The 6,399-nt window shown below is 33.2% G+C and overlaps 1 long non-coding RNA gene across 1 annotated transcript; it reads right to left on the reverse strand.

Moving 5' to 3' along the window:
- Nucleotides 1-4,563: 4,563 nt before the first annotated feature.
- On the reverse strand, nt 4,564-5,922 carry LOC108694044. The gene is made up of 2 exons (XR_001932061.1): nt 5,586-5,922; nt 4,564-5,518 (listed from the first exon to the last, which is right to left on the reverse strand). It is a non-coding gene; the product is annotated as an uncharacterized LOC108694044 (long non-coding RNA).
- Nucleotides 5,923-6,399: the final 477 nt, after the last annotated feature.

Here is a 6,399-nt window from a genome sequence, read left to right on the forward strand (position 1 = left end):
TATATATATATATATTGAATACAGTTTATATCGTTTAATTTTGGTTATAACATTGATCAACTTTACAAAAATTGAAACATACGAGAAAATGAATCAGTTTTTAGAAACAAATTTACCTTCATTTTTTATGCTATAATTTTATGTTATGATATTTTATCACATTAAAGCAAAATATTTGTAACAAATTTGTAGTTTATAGGATATTTGTTCTGTGCCGGAGATACTTCAAAGTAAAGAAAATGATCGTGGAATGGCAGTGCTTTTTAATATCTGTTTCGCTCGTTGTATTGATATCCCTGAATGTGAATAAAAAATAATATTAAAAAACGAATGTTCCAGAAAAAGTATCGTTACTCGAAGCATGTCGTATGTGATAACGCAAATAATCCTTCTACAAATTGTATAATCGAAACAACGATACCGATAAGATACTTTTTCGATAGAGAGGAAAGTTGAGATTTTATCCCGTAATTTTTCAACCGTAATTGTTCGTAAACAAGAAGGTTCGCATTTATAGCCGGAGCGATAATCGCTTCATCAATTTGTAATGATAATGGTACAAATAATCGTATATAACAGTATTTTAATGTTTCGTTATATCGCACGCGATAGTTGTGCATAACACATGTGCAATAGCTCTCGAAGCCACTTATAGATTGTATGAGTTATATTAATTGTAGAATTATATTAATTATTAATTAGAATATATTGCACTGCCGTTACACCATCATTGCGCTTTTTCCGCTTTCTTTTTCTACGCGAACGATAGTCTTCGCTTGTATGTGTGCCTTCCCTTTTTCTTTCGAGCATTATATAACTACGTGAAATCGATCATTGCATTTTTCTTGCTTAACGTTTTTATAGAGTTTGACTTGTGACGATGGACGCTGTCGTTCTAATTTTTTTAAGTATCGTTGTTACGAGGAACCAATGTCGAAATCGCGCTATTAGACGAGTATTTCCTTCCACGTGATGACGACTTTATCGCTACGACAGTCGTTAGAGCGATTTGTTCATTCGATAAAGTCGCGCGTGACAGTCGCGATTTTCTACAGCCGTGATCTCGAGATGCAGCTGGTCCGTAAGAAAGAAAAAAAAGAATATATCTCAGGTTTTCTGTGACGGTATTATCGTGTTATACCATACCACTTAGCGTACTACAGTACAATGGCAACTAGCTGTCGTACAGTATTAGCTATTACGGAAGGCTAGTACGGAAATATCGCAATATCGTATTGTCAACTTACGTAACGAGGATCTATCGTGGATATACATAATTGATTCAGGCGAAATAGTGGTTGTAGCCAGTTACGGCTGATCATCTTCCGTGCGCATTGAGTCTTCTTAGGCACCAAGTCGCCCGAAATTCTCCGAAGTACATTGAAAATGAAATTAGATCACGTCTGTAGAGTGTATTAGAGCAGAAATAGTTTAATAGGTCCGTTCTGTCTCTCTATTATTACTTGAAAACTAATCCTAATCGGATTCACGTGTATAATCAAATTGGAATCTAGCAGATCGTTTACTTATTACATTTAATTATTTTAGAAACACGCCGTTTTACGATGAATTACGATGAATAATTATTATGATGAAAGCAAGCTTAATTTTTCGAGAAGATCGATGGGAGGTAAATTCACTCACCTCAATAGCCAATGGCCACAGTAATTGCGCTTTACTCAAGAAAGTGCTTGCAATTAGTTCCGAAAATCGATCCTAGGTCGTAAGTTTTGGAGAGGAAATTGCCCTCTCCTAAACTTGTTTTCTAATACGGAATTTACGTACCGATTCAAATTCGTGTTTCTAAATAATTGCGTATGTCGTTGCATAAATATAGTTTACGCACAATTATATTTGCTATATATGCTATATATGCATATATATATATATATATATATATATATATATTAGAGAACTACAATTATTTTAGTCAAATTGCTTGAATATCGTTGCATTTTCGCATCGTGCGTTTCCTACTAATTGAGTCATTAATTTAATATATATCTATGTACATGTATATAGAACGTGCATTTCGTTTCCACTTGATATCGTACACTGGAATTTTACAAAACAAAATATGACGAGAGCATGAGATGCAGAAGTTTCCTGTGAATAGAATCAAATAGTTCTGCGTTGAACTTTGTCACAACAGTTAACTAATTAATGAATTGAATCTTCACTCAACGAGTCTATTCGGATGTTATTGTTCTATAATATAAGAAAGAAAGTTCAGTTATTCGGGATTAGCGTTAATCGATTAATTGTTTGGCAAATTGCTGACTTAGAAGATGGATTTAGGAATAAACGACTCTTTTTCCTGAAAATTCAGAGATTGACGAAAAAAAAAAACGTAGAAAAGATTTGAACGATAGTTAGTGGAAGCATTTCAGGCAAAGTATTCCTTTCAGTCATTGACTTATATATAAAATTATTCAAGATTCCCAGTTCTTGTCTCGGGTCGTTCGATTACTGGACAACAGTATTATACCTGGGACACATTACACTCGCAAAAACATATCTATATAAGATTTATGATATTAATTTTGTATCGATACTCGGACTTTGATGCCGATGGTATTAAACTCAAAATTATTATTTATAATGCTTGTTTATAGTCACATATAAACAATTATGTTCCGAAATTTCTAGTCTCACTTGTCATATTCGCTCATACAGAACAAATTCCTCATTTATTTGGTATTATATTCTTAATATAAATTCTTGTAGATAAATCAATGATGTTATAAGCTTATCATTTGTTATTTCCTATGCGACTAAAAGACACGTTGAAGTACTTATTAGAAACATAAAAAAGAAGGAAAAAGTTACTTCGAAGGAATAGCATTAAATATCTTTTGAGAGATAAAATTATTGAATACTTGTTTCGTTTGCGAACAACTGGAATAATACTTGGAAACTGTGTTCGCAATCGGAATTGCAATATTCATTTGAATTCCAAGGGACACGCATTGTATGCCTTAAAATTCATAAATTAGATGAATTATAGGTGTAAATGTAAAATTAAATAAATATAAAATCTAAGAGCTTAATAAATAATTGTATGTTAGCATGAATGGTAGAATTATAGATAGTTATTGTATGCTATAATTGTGATTGGTTTATTTTAATACATTATCCGTAGGTCGTGAAATATTTCACATTTTCTAAGATATTTCGGTTATTTAATAATATATCAACGTTTACAGATTTATCATCAAAATTGAAAACTCGAAATATTTTATTACCTCCAGATAATGTGTTAATCCTGTCTTAAAAATGTATTAAGAACTGCATAAAAAAGTTTCATATGATCAGCATTTAAAATAGGATACTCTGAAAAACATCAAAATTTTCTTGTTACATTTATATCATTATTTAAAAAATTTTTATTAAATTTTACATTTCAAGTTATATTGTAAATTTTGTATATTTTTCAGCCTTCATGTTTATAAGCTACACATAATTTGATGTGATATCATTGGGTTGTAATAATTTTATTGGCTCATTAAATCAGGTACCGATTTAATCGTGTGGACATAATGTTGCGCAATGCGTTTTATTTAATATTTGTAGCAGATGAATATATTCAAAAGATTCAAGTCTTCGCGTATAAAACAAACTGTTTATTGTGAAATACATGCGTATCGTTATTATAACTAGAATTGTTTGTAAGCATTAGAGACTGAATATTCTGTGTATGAAAATGAACAGTAGATGCAATTCTGTATGTTGAGCTAGTAAAATAATATCTTATATTAGTATATGATTTATAAAAAAAATATCTTAAGTTATCCTTCATGGACTTGTAAAAATAAACGTTTTAGATTAAATTTATCGGTTTTATTTTATTTTTGTTTTATCTTCGTTTATCACATATTTTGTTAAGTATGTACGAAATGAACACAATTCAGCCTAAACCTCCTTACACACGAGGAATTGAAAGATGTCAAATAAATCGTGAAACCGTGTGATCGATCCAAGCATTATACACCAGTATAAATATAGATTTTTTCACCAACTTCGGTATTGAGGAATGAAATAGTTACTGCGGTCTCTTCCCCTCGAATGATACACAGCCCGAAATATTATTCCAGATGTTTTGCGCGTGAAAACGAGTATTCGTGCTGTTCGAGATCGGATATTGGCAAAAAACATAAAGGGCAATAAAGAATAAATCCCGAAGCACAATAGATATTGTAAACTTTAAGCTGTAAGAAATCAATCAATCGTAATTGATTATTTCTCGCATATTCAATTATGATTGACTAATATTTTTACGATTTAAAGCTTACTATTTCAAGAAAATTAAGGTTTAAATGTGTTAACAATCTGCGTAATTTAATCGGCGATTATTCCAAGCTTTTTTCCCGAGGAATGAACGCTTATGATCAATTTTCTACCAAGGTAGTTTAATTTCAATCTTGGTTTAACTAACTCTTTATCTTTTTCTATTTCTATAAGAATTAAAAAAGGTTAAAAAATAAGTTGAGCCGAGATTAAAGTTAACTCTACATTGATAGAAACGGACAAAGTGTCTCGCACGCGAACGGAATGTTTTTCCCAAAGACCCACTGCGAAGCCCTTTACGAAATATTACTTATTTCTCACTCGAATGCATGTATTATTAGCTTAATAATATGTATTTAAAGCGTGTGACACGGAGCGTCAACTTAAAAATAAAATCTAACATTGGATTCCTCTGCAAGCTGCAATGATCTTCGGGCCACATTTTGTTTTTAGTTATCGATATACTAAAATTCGGCGAGGAAATCGATCGCGACATCGATCGAAAAGACAAAATGGGAAAAAGTAGAAAAAGAACGAAGGAAAAGACAAAGATCGGTATTCACCGCATTCGCCGTATTCGCATGTATATATACGCACACATTGCACGCGCGCCTATTGTCGCAAGGTGTAAAACTTGATATAAGAACTCCTTATCTTTTAAGCGATGTTATTATTGAGGGAATAAAAAGAAAGAAGAGGAATTAATACATACCCACATACATACACCTACACATACATATACATCTGCAATGTGATATTCTCGTGTCTTGTCCGATAAGACAGACGTTCATTCTAACGAGTATAGTTGGCGTTTGTCCTTCTTTTTTCGCGTTAGTCAGTAAGGTATATCTATAATATATATTTAAGGGGAACTCTACATATATACGTAAGAGATAATCCGGGAATGTGTGTACGTGTTCGGAAATTTTGCGGATAAAGAAAAGAGAAAAATGCAAAAAAAAAAAGAAACTCGTGTGACAGAGAAAACGACCAAAAATGTGCGAAACCGAGAGGTATGCAACATAATTTCGCGTTTTAGGATAGGTAACTATCGGGGAAACTATCGTCACGAGATCCAAGGGATGCGTCTTCTAGGGACTCCATCTCCATTCGTTCTTCCCCTCCTCTCCTCCGTTTCCACTTCTTTTCATTCTTTGGGCAAAAGTACTATGCTCTCGCGTGGAAGGTTGTAAAAGTGCTCTCGCGAGCTTCTGTTCCACTCAATCTCAATCTTTGTAAGAATATAGTGAATTAATTGTAACGCAACTTTTAAGTTTAAAGAGTCTTGTTCTACTTACATATCCGTGATTCGTAATTTCACGCATGTCTATGTACGCTGTAGTGTTCACGTTTAGTATACCGCTGAATGAAGTGACTTTTTCCTGTATCGAGATGTATCTATGATCGTACGTTGCGGTACGCTGTACAACGCAACAATAGCGACAGTCGCGCTGTCTTCGACTGCGACGCGCGATCGTACGGAAGATAAAGCATGGCTGTTGAGATAAAATCACAAGTCAAAATTACTTGTAATTTTTCATTCATGTTCTCTTCCCGAAATTCCACTAAAATGTTTGCGACAGCCGATTATACACATTATTGTTATTATTTTCTTTTGCATTAATTCTAGATACACGCGCGTTTAACATGAAATAGCGTCTTATTCATGGATATGAGATAAGTTAATTTTACATTTTATTCTTAATATAGCAATGTGCCTTTGGCACCGCTAATTTCGTTTTTACATCTATGCTATAAACATATATATATCCAATACGATCATTCATTTATATACTCTGCATAGAATTAGCTGCAACCTGCTGTGTTTCGATGTACCTGAAACCGGTGGTAAGGGTTTTAAAACATCTCGTAATTTTGCGTGTAAAACGAAGGTATATTTCCAGCGAAGTATGTACTCTCATCGTCCGTTTAGCAGGTAACAGGGATTTATGACAAGTTCCATTCCGTGCATCGATATGAGAAATCCCTTTACGATATCGCGCTACGAAACACTACAAAACGTCAGTCATGTAGATCATCAATGGGGACATTTTTTCCGCTGTAAATCGAAACAGTGCTCTTTGCCCGTCCCCTTAACTCTCCTGCCTTTAC

The sequence above is a fragment of the Atta colombica genome, unplaced genomic scaffold (genome assembly GCF_001594045.1).
Source record: "Atta colombica isolate Treedump-2 unplaced genomic scaffold, Acol1.0 scaffold112, whole genome shotgun sequence".
Classification (NCBI taxonomy): domain Eukaryota; kingdom Metazoa; phylum Arthropoda; class Insecta; order Hymenoptera; family Formicidae; genus Atta; species Atta colombica.